The sequence below is a fragment of the Lathyrus oleraceus genome, chromosome 4, assembly GCF_024323335.1.
Source record: "Lathyrus oleraceus cultivar Zhongwan6 chromosome 4, CAAS_Psat_ZW6_1.0, whole genome shotgun sequence".
Lineage (NCBI taxonomy): Eukaryota > Viridiplantae > Streptophyta > Magnoliopsida > Fabales > Fabaceae > Lathyrus > Lathyrus oleraceus.
Window position 1 is genome coordinate 118,505,749 of NC_066582.1, and position 14,243 is coordinate 118,519,991.

The window sequence follows — 14,243 nt, forward strand, 5'->3', positions numbered from 1 at the left end:
CTTAGCATATTCAATTGAAATAAAGGAATATGTTGCACCCGTGTCAATAATAATAATCAATGAAACATTATTAAGAAAAAATGTGCCTCGAATCAACCGGTCAATGCTAGTAGTCTCTGATCCTGACAAATCAAAGACTTTCCATCCAAACTAATCCTTCTTCGGTTTCTGAAAATTAGTAGTGTTATGGCCCTGTTCGCCGCAGTTATAAGAAGTCAGCATAACACTCTTACAATCTGCAATATGGTAACCTATTTTTCCATACTTGAAGCACCTCGGGACGTTACTCTTGCATTCATTAACATAATGGCCTAACTCGTCACACTTGAAACACTTGACAGAAGTGGTAGTCTCTTCCCCACTTGTCTTTTTCTCATATGAAGCTCTATGCTTCCCTTTGTCAGTTGGGGCACTATACGATTTTCCACGATACTTATTCCTCCATTTTTTTCTCACTAAGGCTCTTATAGTAAGCAGAATGGGCCTTGTTATCCTTATCATATATCCTACACTTATTCACCAACATAGGAAATCAACGAATCTCCTGATAACCAATAACTTATTTGATTTTAGGATGCAACCTACTTTCAAACTTGATGCACTTCGACCCCTCAGCAACTACACCATTGTAGTGTGAATAAAACTTCACAAGCTCTTCGAACTTGGCGACATATTTAACAAATGTCATACTCTCTTTCTTGAGTTTAGGGAACTAGATTTCCTTATTACTACTCACATTCTCAAGAAATTACTTCTCTAGAAAATGAACTCGAAACATAACCCAAGTAACCTTAGTACCAACAGCCTCTAGCCCTTGACGCGTGTTATCCCACCAGTCTTTGACATCTTATGACAACATGTGAGTATCGAACTGCACCTTATGAACTTCATTTCAATACATCACTCAAAAAATCTTCTCAATTTCTATGATCCATGCTTGCGCATCCTCCATATCATATTTTCCCTTAAATGTCAGTGACTTGTTTCTTTGAAATTTGTCCAACCCACATAACTCATCATTATTACCTTGATGATTTTGCTGACCTTGCAGCGCCTGAGCCACTGACTCCAAAAGCATCATCAATTGCGTAATCATTTCTTCTAGCCATTACTCTGTGCACCAACAAACATATATATGAAGAAAAAACACATTGATAGTGTACACACACATGTCGCATACTAGGGATTATTCAACACATCAAAAACTTGGCCTGATGGACTGAACTGCTCTGATACCATAATGTAACACCCTAATTCGTGACTCGACATAACTTACGATAATACGCCAAATAAACTCCATAGTTAGAGTGCTATGCGTGATCCATCAATTAAAACAATCATAAAACCGAATAATCCTTTGAAATACCTAGCGCAAATAATTATGTTTGACATCGTAATCTCATCGAATTGTAGAAGTACTCAAAATGATTAAACAACTTTGAAACAACATAAATAAAACAGGAAATAAAACAAAGAACAACATGTTCTCCCAATGTTACATATCAGAGCGACTCCACTAAGACCCAAAAGAATAAGCAACTAAGGAGGCATGAAGTTGTCCTCTACCTTAAGCAGCTACTTCTTATCCTGCTTGCCTTTCCACACGAGCACAGAAACCACAAAGAAACAAAAAGGGGTGAGAATACACTCAAAATATGTCAGCAGTGTAAAACAAAGCAAGGGTAGAATAATCATATAATCATAAGGTATACACACAATTCACAATAGTTCATTAATTACATCAAGTATTCTTAACCAAGCAATAATATTTTGAATAATCAATTACATATGCAAACATGTGTGCAATGTACTCCACAACTGACTCATTATGCATATGGTGCCATTCATGGATAACATAGGTCTATCTCGCTTTTGAATCCCCACCATAGGACTAGAGCACACCAAAATTGTTACTAAGCACCATATAGTAACACTTCACTCATTCGTCATTGGAATTAGCTACTCGCTTTTAAATCCACACCGTCAGACCAGAGCACACCAAAATTGGAATGAAGTCCATACACCATGATGCATGACTTTTAACAACATGCAATGTCACCGGAATTATCACCAAAAAGTTGCACCACATCGAATATGTATTCACACAACCATTAACCATCAAACATATTAAATTGTTTCACATCGAATATGTATTCACACAACCATCAACCATCAAACATATTAAATTGTTTCAACATGAATTCATCACTACTAATCATACGTATACAATTGGCTTACTAATACCTCACCATATGGTAGTACTACATGTTAGCTTTCTAACGCTTCAAACCACACCTCATTTGGAATCACGTAGCTCAAGTTATGGTTAAAACAACAAGTAAACCAATCAATTGTTATAACAAAACAATCAACTGCCACATAGGACCAGTCGATTGACATAGAGGACTAATCTATTTTCCTCAACTCCCTGCCTGTGTTTTTCTCAAATTTTAAAGGGACCAATAGATTGTCATAGGGGACCAATAAATTTTTCTAAAGTTTCAGCCCAATTTTTTTTTTGTTTTCAAATGGAACCAATCGATTTCTCCCTAGGATCAATCGATTGGTCACTGCAACTTTTCCAAAATTTTCATGTTTCAGCAGTTTTAATCACTTTTAAACCCCACTCAAGCATGCCCTAACATACCTAAACAAGTTATTTCAAACATCTAACTTCATACACCAATTATCCACTATTACCACATCAGATATAGCAATTAACATAAACTTTTCACCAATATGTGCATCAACAATAATTTTACCATGAGAATTATCTCATGTTCATCATCACCAATGTAACACATCCGTCATCAATCTTATGATTAGATGTTTTCACATAGAATTCATTAATTTCATAACATATACTCGGTAACAATAACATACAACCAATCCACAACAAGAATCATCAATTGTTCATAATCATAAACTAATCTTTTCAAAACACAACAATGGAGAAAGAAAACCTAGAGGAGGGTGAGAATCTCTCTCTACCTCATCATGCAATACACTCATATAAAAGCAATCCCCCGACAACGAGTTCTCAATTCAGAATTTGATTCTTCCTTCCTTAAGCCCTAAACCAGTCCTTCTCACTTTTTCTTCAACTCTTATTTTTCACGTACTGTAAACTTCTCCCAATTTTCCACTCTATTTATAAATAAAACATAATTATTCCATTTAGGTATTTCCCTTACTATCCCCAACTTATTTTTTAAATCTCCTTATTACCCTTTATTCCTCTACTAACTCATATTTCCTCTTTAATTTTAATTACTAAGTAAGTTCTAACACATAGCCACTAATTTCTACTTTTATTTTTAATATTAAATATAATTAATTAAACATACTAATATTCTAGTTATTACTAATTATTATACCAATCACACATATCCTCACCACACCCTACCAATACCATTATACCCAATAACACATATAATCACATAATTCATTTTAATTAAAACACATGATAACTAAATAAACACATAAACAATTCAATTAAATCAATTAATCGAATTTGGGTGTTATATCATGAACTTTAAAAGATTTCTCACGAGATCATCATTGAAGGTATGCCCTTAGATGAATGATTTCAAGTTGTCATTTTTACTGGCAAACTACCCCCTGGTTGGAAAGATTTTAAAAACTTATTTCTCCTTAAAGCAAAAGAATTTCCAATTGAGAGTCAGATTACTCGCCTCCTAATTGAAAAAGAATCTCAAAGAAAAGATTAGAAATATGAATTATTGGTTGTTTTAAACAACAAAAAGAAATTCGGCGTGGTTCTAAAGCCATCGGAAAAACTATTAGAGAATCAGAATCACAATGGTGTAAGCTGAATTAAGAATAGGAACCCTTATAGGGCCTCAATTTCTATGATTTCTAGGCATAAACCACATCCTCAAAAAATGATACTGGAATTTTCATCTATTTCAACTATGGAAAACCAGGTCATATTGCTAAGAAATGTAAGAGTAGGCCGAAACCTGGTGATGCCCCTAATGCACATGTTTACTTGACTAATGAGAAATTGATTGCTATGATCAATGAAATCAACATGGTTGGTAGATATGATGGTTGGTGGATAGACATTGACACGTCTCGTCATGTCTTTTATGATCGAACAATTTTCAAAACATACATGAATGATGATGATAATAAAGTGTTACCGGGAGATGCTTACACCATTAATGCTACTGGTTCTGAAGAAGTGGAGTTGAATTTCACCTTTGAAAAGATTTTAATCTTGAAGGATGTCGTGTGTTCTCCTGAGATTAGAAAGAATCTTATTTCTTGTTTTTTTTTCTTAATAAGGCAGAGTTTGTTCAGTCTATTGGAAAACTTTATACACTATCACTTATAATACACTACAACGAAAAATTCATTCTACCTCAGTTGAAAAATGGCTTTTACCTTGACTTCATATGCGAGGTAACGAAGGGCGTCATGAAAATTTTCAGTTTTAACCCTCGGTTGTTAAATAACCGAGAAAAAAGTGTACTCCACATGAGTTCGAACCTCAGCAATTGCAATTTCATATTTATCTATCGGTTATAAAAATAATTGAGATGAAATGTTATATATATATATATATATATATATATATATATATATATATATATATATATTTTCATTGGAATACATATTAATTTTAATAATTTTACATTATTTTCGTTAAAACCTGTCGCATCTCGAAAAATACGATTCCTCACGATGGTGCGGAAAAAATAGTTCAAGTAAAGTCGCCGCCAAAATTTATTTATTCCAATGGAGGAATAGGAAAACATCTATAAAATCTTTAAAAATGGAAAATGGTCGTCGCAACCATATTCGGGCTCGGGAGTCGATTACGCAAGGGGAAGGTATTAGTACCCCTCACGTCCGTTGTACTTAACGGGAACCTTTTAGTCTAATTTGCGATTTGAATGCTAGTTAATGTTTTTTTTTCTTCAAGTGAATAAAGGATTTAAAAGAGAAATAAATGGAAACCTTATAAAGGGAGAATTGAGGTTTTTTATTAGTGTGCTCACTAAGATCTCGCAATCTCGTTCCTATGTATCCTTATGGTGCAATAAGAAAATCAGAGCATTCGTAGTTCGGGGAACTACGGTTTGTTTGTGTCTTTTAATAAATAACTGTTTAAATCGAATCCTAAAGGTTAAACGTTGGCTTATTTACTATGGATGAAGGCTTAAGCACTAGTTTGTTATGCGCGTTAGAAGGGATTGAATAATGTTGTTGCTGAAAAGAGTTTTGATCACACGGGGGTGATAAGTTGAATTACTATGTTGGATGATGATGACTCGGATAGTCGAGTAAGGAAACTCGTATCCAAATAATCAAGCTTTGAGTGTGGGTTTTCTGGGAAATACTTTTGTAGAGTAATGGTAATGTCCAAATCCTCCCTCTCAATAAAACAGTACCCTATATTTATAGGGGATGAATAGGATAAATAGGAGAGAGTACCAATACGTGTGAATTTCTGTGAATCCTTTCTTTGCTCGTGTGGGGAATTTTTTTATTTGCGTGAGTTTGTTTCAAAATTGATGAGTTGGAGATATTTTGCGAATCCAAACAATGGTGAGCCTTGCATATATCCCTGATTTTGTGGGATACTTTGTGGCATGAAAAAAAGTTTGGATGTCAGGTTGTGGCTTTTTGCCTCGTGGTCCTATGATTCTATTAGGCATTATTTCCACTTTCTAATTTTTTTGTGTTTTGATGTGTAGGATGAAGGAGAATAACGATCCAAAATGCAGCGGAATTTAAAAAATTATCCTTTAGTGATCCTTACGAATGGGCATGATCAGTGATAGAATCGTTACCTCTTGTATTCTCTTAAGTACACCGTACCTTACGATGTTCTACAATTCACTTAAGCGCATCGTACCTTATGATGTTCCTTAGTTACTTTATCTCTCATCAATCCGTCCTTTTGTGTGTGACCCTGTAGTTTTTCGCGACATTGGCAATTATATTAAATCATGTATTTAACATAATAAACAGTGAGAGGTATCTAGCAACACATCACTGTTATCCAAGACACGAAAATGTCATATCATCTGACAAATCCTTTTGTGATAATACTTATATGTACAATTACCCTTTTTGTTCTTATGTCTATATTGAACACAAGACATAGACCGTGTCATCCTTGTCTAGTTCAATATTGGGCCCGTAGACATTTATACTGTTATGTGGGATGGGAAAATTCCATTTAGATCACTCATGTCCCTCAGTATGCTTCATAGAGTACCCATCAACTGTCTTTATGGTCATCCAGTTACGGACAATGTTTGATCAGCAATAAGGCACTCGACTCTACATTTAGGGTCCATAGTGGTTTCAGGTCGAAGGATGGTATATACCATTATCACCATGAGAATAACTTATGACACTTTGCATAACATTCTATATAGTATTCTCATAGCGGGTCAATCCAGTATAAATATTACTCTTAATATTCGTACCTATGTTTAAGACTTGATAACTCCTTATCCATGATCCATGAGATGTGATCATCAGTCTATATACATAATAGTCTTAATGCTTTAATGTTATCCCACTTTACAACAAAGCTCAACTACGGATACTTTAAAAATAATGTCCTTATGTTTAATGGGATCTCATGATTAAGTCACACTTGATACATTAAACGGACTAGCTATTCTAGGGACTTTATTAAACAAACATAATAACGAAAAAGCCTTTTATTATTAATAAATAATTTGATACAAGTACCAAAAGTATTGGCCTCTAAGGCTTACACCAACAATCTCCCACTAGCACTAGAGCCAATCAGGCATACCCCTAATGCCCATAGATCTAGTATGACCATCATGCTTCGGTTGCGCAAGAGGCTTTGTTAGTGGGTCAGCAATATTGTCAAGTGTAGGTACTCTGCATATTTTCACATCTCCTCTATCTATTATCTTTCGAATGAGGTGATAACGCCTAAGTATGTGTTTGGATCGTTTGTGAGATCTAGGCTCCTTAGCTTGTACGATAGCACCATCGTTATCACAATAGAGATCAATGGGATCTACAATGCTATGAACTATGCCAAGTTCAGTAATGAACTTTTTGATCCAAACATCTTCCTTTTCTGCACTTGAGGCAACAATATACTCGGCATCGGTTGTAGAATCAGCAACTATGTCTTGCTTTGAACTTTTCCAGCTCACAACACCATCGTTTAAGCAAAACACATAACCAGATTCGATCTAAAGTCATCCTTATATGTCTGGAATCTAGCACCGGTGTATCCAATTACATCAAGCTCTTCCTGACCTCCATATATCAAGAATGAGTCCTTAGTCCTTCTCAAATACTTAAGGATATTCTTGACAGCTACCTAATGAGCATCACCGGATCAGATTGGTACCTTCTCGTTGCACTTAAAGCATACGAGATATCTGGTCGAGTAAATAACATGGCATACATGATAGATCCTATTGCAGATGCATCTGGAATCTTATTCATGTGATCCCTTTCTTCCTTAGTTGAAGGGGATTGTGTTTTTGATAGACACAAGCCATGTTGCATAGGTATGAATCCTTTCTTGGAATCGTGCATATTAAAGCGTCTTAACACTTTGTCATTGTATGTACTCTGACTTAGGCCAAGTAGTTTTTATGATCTATCTCTATAGATCCTCATTCATAATATATAGGCTGCTTCACCTAGGTCCTTCATAGAAAAGAATTTCCCCAACCAAGACTTTACTTGTTGTAGGGTAGGGACATCGTTTCCAATGAGTAATATGTCATCTACATATAATACCAGGAAGACGATCATGGTCCCACTAACCTTCTTGTAGACACAAGGCTCATCTTCATTATTGATGAATCCAAATTGTTTTACTGTTTCATCAAAACGAAGATTCCAGCTTCTGGAAGCTTGCTTCAATCCATAGATTGATCTTTGTAACTTACATATCATTTTGGCTTCTTTTGGTATGTTGAATCCTTCAGGCTATGTCATGTACACATCCTCAAGAAGATTCCCATTAAGGAAAGCAGTTTTGACATCCATCTTCCATATTTCATAATCATGATATGCAGCGATAACAAGTAAAATCCAAACAGATTTAAGCATTGCAACTGGTGAAAAAGTTTCATCATAGTCAACCCTATGAATTTGTTTATATCCTTTTACAACCAGTCTTGCCTTATAGGTATGTACCTTACCATCCATGTCAGTCTTCTTTTTGAAGACCCACTTGCATCCTATAGGGTTAAATTCTACACGAGGCTCTACCAAGGTCCAAACATGGTTTGTGTACATGGAATCTATTTCAGATTTCATGGCTTCTAGCCACTTCTCAGACTTAGGACCAGTTATAGCCTCTTGGTAGGTCACAAGCTCATCTTGATACATGAGTAATACATCACCTTGATCAGTTATGAGATATCCATATCTCTCAGGTAGGTGACGTATCCTTCTTAACCTATGCTGGTCTTGTTCTACTTGAGCAGGTTGCTCTTCCACAACTACTTATGTTTCCTGCTCTAATTCCTCCGTAGGTGTATAAATGCTTTGTGATTCTTGAATTTCTTCAAGCTCTACTTTCCTCCCACTGATTCCTTTGGAAATAAAATCCCTTTCTAGGAAAACTCCAATTCGAGCGACAAACACTTTGCCCTCAGAAGGATTATAAAAGTAATACCCTCTTGTTTCTTTAGGATACCCCACAAATAAGCATTTGTCAGATTTGGGCTCAAGCTTAGTTGAAATTTATCGTTTCACATAAACTTCTCAACCCAAAATCTTCATGTAAGACATATGTGGTTTCTTACCACTCCATATCTCATATGGTGTCTTCTCAACCTTTTTGGATGGAACACTGTTAAGTGTGTAAGCTGTTGTCAATAGTGCATGTCCCCAAAAGGAGTTTGGAAGATCGGTGTGACTCATCATGGATCGGACCATGTCTAACAAGGTTCGATTTCTTCTCTCATATACACCGTTCCATTGAGGTGTTCCAGGAGGAGTAAGTTGGGATAGGATCCCACACTCTTTCAGATAGTCATCAAACTCTAGGCTTAAATACTCACCACCTCGATCTGATCGAAGAGTTTTAATATTCTTACCTATTTGGTTTTGTACTTCATTCTTGAATTCCTTGAACTTTTCAAAGGACTCTGATTTGTGTTTCATTAAATACATATAACAATATCTACTGAAATCATCAGTAAATGTGATGAAGTACTGAAAACCTCCTCTGGCTAGTATGTTCAGTGGTCCACATACATCAGTATGTATGAGGGACAAAAGATCATTAGCTATTTCACCTTTTCCTGTGAATGGAGACTTTGTCATATTTCCAATTAAACAAGATCTGCATGTCTCATATGATCCATAATCAAAAGAGTCCAAGAGTCCATCTTTATGGATTTTGGAAATGCGTTTCTCATTTATGTGGCCTAATCGACAATGCCAAAGGTAAGTTGGATTTAACTCATTAGGTTTCATCCTTTTAGTATTGATGTTATAAATAAGCATTTCAAGATCAAGTACATATAGTCCATTGTTCATTTGTACAGTAGCATAGAATATATCATTCAAATAAATGGAGCAACAATTGTTCTTTATTATAAATGAAAAACCAAACTTGTCTAAACAAGAAACGAAAATAATATTCCTGCTAATTGCAGGTACATAATAACAGTTCTCTAACTGAATTATTAAACCAATAGGTAAAGTCAATACATAAGTTCCTACGGCTAAAGCAACAACATTTACTCCATTGCCAACTCGTAAGTCAAGTTCACCTTTGTCGCAACCTGAAAAATGGAATGCGAAAAAACCAACCAGCGAAGAAAGGCAGGAGAGTCGCCACCGTGCGTTATTTATCCCAAACGAGGGAAAGGAAACGCTCGAAGTAAACCTGGAAAAAGGAAAGGACAAGACGGGGTCTCGCAACCAAATCTTGGGTTCGGGAGTCGATTATGCGAAGGGAAGGTATTAGCACCCCTACACATCCGTAGTACTCTACGGGATCCACTTTTGTAGATCTTGTCTAAAGGGTGTGGGTTTATCTAATGTGTTATTTACTAAAAAAAAGGGGTCAAAAGAAAATGACTCGCACAGATGTCGCATCCACTGCATACGTATCTCATATGAATATGAGAATCAGAGTCTTCGTAGCTCGGCTACCTGGGGGTTAAGGGTAATTGTGCTCGCTAAGACATCGCGTCTTATGCCTACGTATCTCATCTGGAATGAGAATCAGAGCAAGCCGTAGTTCGGCTAACTACGGGGTTATGGATTGGGTTTTGGACGAACGACGTTACTACGCAATCTACCGGATGCTCGACCTTTGGAGACTTACTTGCCTGTAGTAGAAGGAGTTAACGTGTTCTTAGGAGAAGAAAAATCAATGAGTTGGTAGGGTTAGGGATGCTCATGCAAAAAGGCAGTTCTTGACGAAGGAACCGCGCTACCTGTGGGGATACGAACACATACAAAACAAACATGTATAAAGTAAACGTGCCAACAAGGCAATCAGAATAAATCTCCCAAATGGTATCTGTCATACCCCAATTTTGTCCGGCCATTTTGATTTAATCCATGAGATTTCTTTGTTTCAAAAGTCCCATATTTAGAATTTGCATTTTTTAGAAAAAATAGAATTGTGTTTTTTTAATTAAAAGTCTCATGTTTAGATTTTTTGTATTTAAAATAGAATTGTTTTGTTTTTAAATTAAAAAGTTCCATATTTATATTTTTATATTTAAAATAGAATTGTGTTGTTTTTTTTAAAAGTCCCACATTTAGATTTTTGTGCTTAAATTAGAATTGTGTTTTTTTTTAAAAAGTCCCACATTTAGATTTTTGTGCTTAAATTAGAATTGTGTTTTTTTTAAAAGTCCCACATTTAGATTTTTGTGCTTAAATTAGAATTGTTTTTTTTTTAAATTAAATTACTATACTTAGTAATTATGTTGTTCTTTAGATTAATTCATTATACTTAAATTAGAAATTTGTTTTTTAATTAAGTCATTATACTTAAATTAGAAATTTGTTTTTAAATTAAGTCATTATACTTAAATTATAAATTTGTTTTTAAATTAAGTCATTATACTTAAATTAGAAATTTGTTTTTAAATTGAGTCATTATACTTAAATTAGAAATTTGTTTTTAAATTGAGTCATTATACTTAAATTAGAAATTTGTTTTTAAAATTGAGTCATTATACTTAAATTAGAAATTTGTTTTTAATTGAGTCATTATATTAAAATTAAGTCATTATACTTAAATTATAAATTTGTTTTTAAATTAAATCATTATACTTAAATTAGAAATTTGTTTTTAAATTAAATCATTATACTTAAATTAGAAATTTGTTTTTAAAATTAAGTCATTATACTTAAATTAGAAATTTATTTTTAGATTAATTCATTATACTTAAGTTAGAAATTTGTTGTTTTTAAAAGTTGAAATTGATTAGCATAAATAAATATTGAGTTAAATTTTGAAAGATTAAAAGGTTGAATACATAATTATTAATGGTTATTAGACTTTTAATTCAATAAGTTACATAATCCAAGCACACATTTGTCTTAAAAAAAACCAATGTAATTACAGTGAAATTTGCTACAAATGGGAATAAATCCTAAAGACCAAAGTCAGGTAATCAAATTGCAATCTCTTTGAACTTGGGGCGCGCCTCCAACCTTGTTGTATTACAGCCCACAAACTATCCATCAAAGTCACTTTATTCCTGTAACTTCCTGTAACCTGCAAAGAGAAAAAATAGTTTAAATAAAAAGCACTTTTCAGAAGCGCTTAAGAAACTGAAAAACAACAAAATAAACTACTTGGCTCAAAGCTTTACCCAACAGGTTAACATGAATACTCAAAAAAGCATTTTGACAATAGCTTAAAACACTAACAAATTATCAAAAATAGAATCCCAGATAATCCGGAGAAAAAAGTGTACAACAGGAAGGAGTTTTTAAGACTTAAAAAACTCTTCATAAAGGGATTTAGAAGTTAACAAGAAGGACAGAACAATTTTTCAAAAATACCCTAAACAAGAACACAACAAAAAACACACAGCAAGAACAGACAACAGAGATTTAAAAAAAAAAAACCCTAAGAACACGACAGCAAACGCACATAAATACAGCAAGAGATTATTTTCTCGAAAAAAACCCAAAAGCACTTAACAGAGAAGAAGGAGAAAAGTTCAGAAAGGTGATAAAGATACATACCTCGCCTTGCCGAAATATTAACGTTGGACTAGCTCCGATTTGGTATTTAAAACTCTCCTTTGCATGTTCTGATATTATCGTCATATTTGCATTGCCTCCTAGAACGTGACCCCCATGATTATTGCATGAAGATGTTGTTGTATTTGGTTTGGTTTGGATTTGAAGATTTGGAGTCTTTTTTCTTGATTTTCTGATTTTGGGATCTTGTTTGTTGTTGTTCTCGGTTTTCTTGGAAATTTCACTGTGAGATTTAAGTTTGTGGTTTTCCTTTGTGTTTGGGTAAGGTATGACGTTGGTTTGAGTTCTGGATACTCATGGCGGCATCACCGTGACAGTTCGTAAGGGCCACCGTTAAACTCGTGTCGTCCGCCATGACCGGACTTTGCTTTCCCTAGCCTTGGATGTCCTAGTTTTTGTTGTTCATAGGTCGAGAGGGTGGGGGTAAACTGAACGAAGAAGAGAGAAGAGTTTTAGGGTTTACAGAGTGTTGTGAGCGGCTGGGAAATTGAAGAGAGAGAAAGGCTATATCAAAAATAACGCTTCTTTTTTCTTTCTTTTTTTTCTTTCGTTTTAAGTTAACCTAAGAGGGTTTGTTTCGGGCCTTCCAAATTTGGCCCATTAATCCCTATCAACACCCCCCATACAATTGGGTTGTCCCTTTTAGGCCCATGCTGATTGTTTTAGAATTTAATTAGATAATTTTTTATTTAGAAATAATTGTAGATTAATTATAATTATAAGGTGATTTGGAATTATTTTAGATTTTTTAATATAATTTAGAGTGATTTTAGAATTTAATCTTTGAAAATATTTTAGAATTTAATTAGATTTCTTTCTTTTAGAAATAATTGTAGATTAATTAGAATTATAAGGTGATTTAGTATGATTTTAGAATTTTAATTTAATTTAGAATGATTTTAGAATTTAATCTTTATTAATATTTTAAAATTAATATTTTGGATAATAGTTTAGAATTGAGATTTTCGATTGTTTAATATTGTTTTGAGTTTTAATTTAATGATACTTTTGTTCACTACGCCAAATAAGGGAAAAGAGGGCGCTTATTTTGGCCTATAACAGCGCTTTTAAGCGCCCTCTAATCTGGCGCTGGCATAGGTAAAGACAGCGCTTTGTTTTCCTGGAGAAAGCGCTGTCTAAAGGCCCACATTATAGTGCGCTTTATGAAAAAAGCGCCCTCTGGAGTGGTCCATAAAGGGACACCTTAGAGGGCGCTTTCTGGAGAAAGCGCCCTCTAAAGTTGTCAATGTAAAGTGTTTAGAGGGCGCTTTCTGGAAAAAGCGCCCTCTAAAGTTGTCAATGTAAAGTGTTTAGAGGGCGCTTATTTTTTTAAAATAACTAACACTTTAGAGGGCGCTTTCTGCAGAAAGCGCCCTCTAAAGTTGTCAATGTAAAGTGTTTAGAGGGCGCTTTCTGGACAAAGCGCCCTCTAAAGTTCTCAATGTAAAGTGTTTAGAGGGCGCTTCCTACAGAAAGCGCCCTCTAAAGTGTTAGTTATTTTAAAAAAATTTGTTTGAAAAACAGTGGATATTTAATTGGTAACCTGTTCGCATGCTGCAAAAGTGTAAAATTCATATTGATTTCATCCTTTAATCCAATGTTATACACCATTAATCCATTGATATATACAACATGAATCCATTTATATACAACATTAATCCTCCATATATACAACATTAATATATGATTCTTTGATCAACAATATACAACAACATATTCATGATTTAGTAAAAGTACAACAACAATATACAACATATATACAACAACAGCATACAACAACAACATTCCATACATATATGTACAACAATATACAACCTAGCTATATGATTCTTTGATCAACAATGAATTGACACAATTCATCCTTCATTTCATCCAAATGAGCTCTTGAGTAAGATTTGTATTCCTCAAAGTACTACAATTAAGAGAATAAAACATATTCATGATTTAGTAACAAATTAGATTAGTTATCCGATAATATTAAAATAAACCCTAAGTTATTATTCCATACC

General features: G+C 34.2%; 1 long non-coding RNA gene across 1 annotated transcript; it reads right to left on the bottom strand.

The window, feature by feature from the left end:
* Positions 1 to 11,467: 11,467 nt before the first annotated feature.
* Positions 11,468 to 12,754, bottom strand: LOC127135268 (uncharacterized). Its single transcript, XR_007808491.1, has 2 exons — positions 12,217 to 12,754; positions 11,468 to 11,740 (listed from the first exon to the last, which is right to left on the bottom strand). It is a non-coding gene; the product is annotated as an uncharacterized LOC127135268 (long non-coding RNA).
* Positions 12,755 to 14,243: the final 1,489 nt, after the last annotated feature.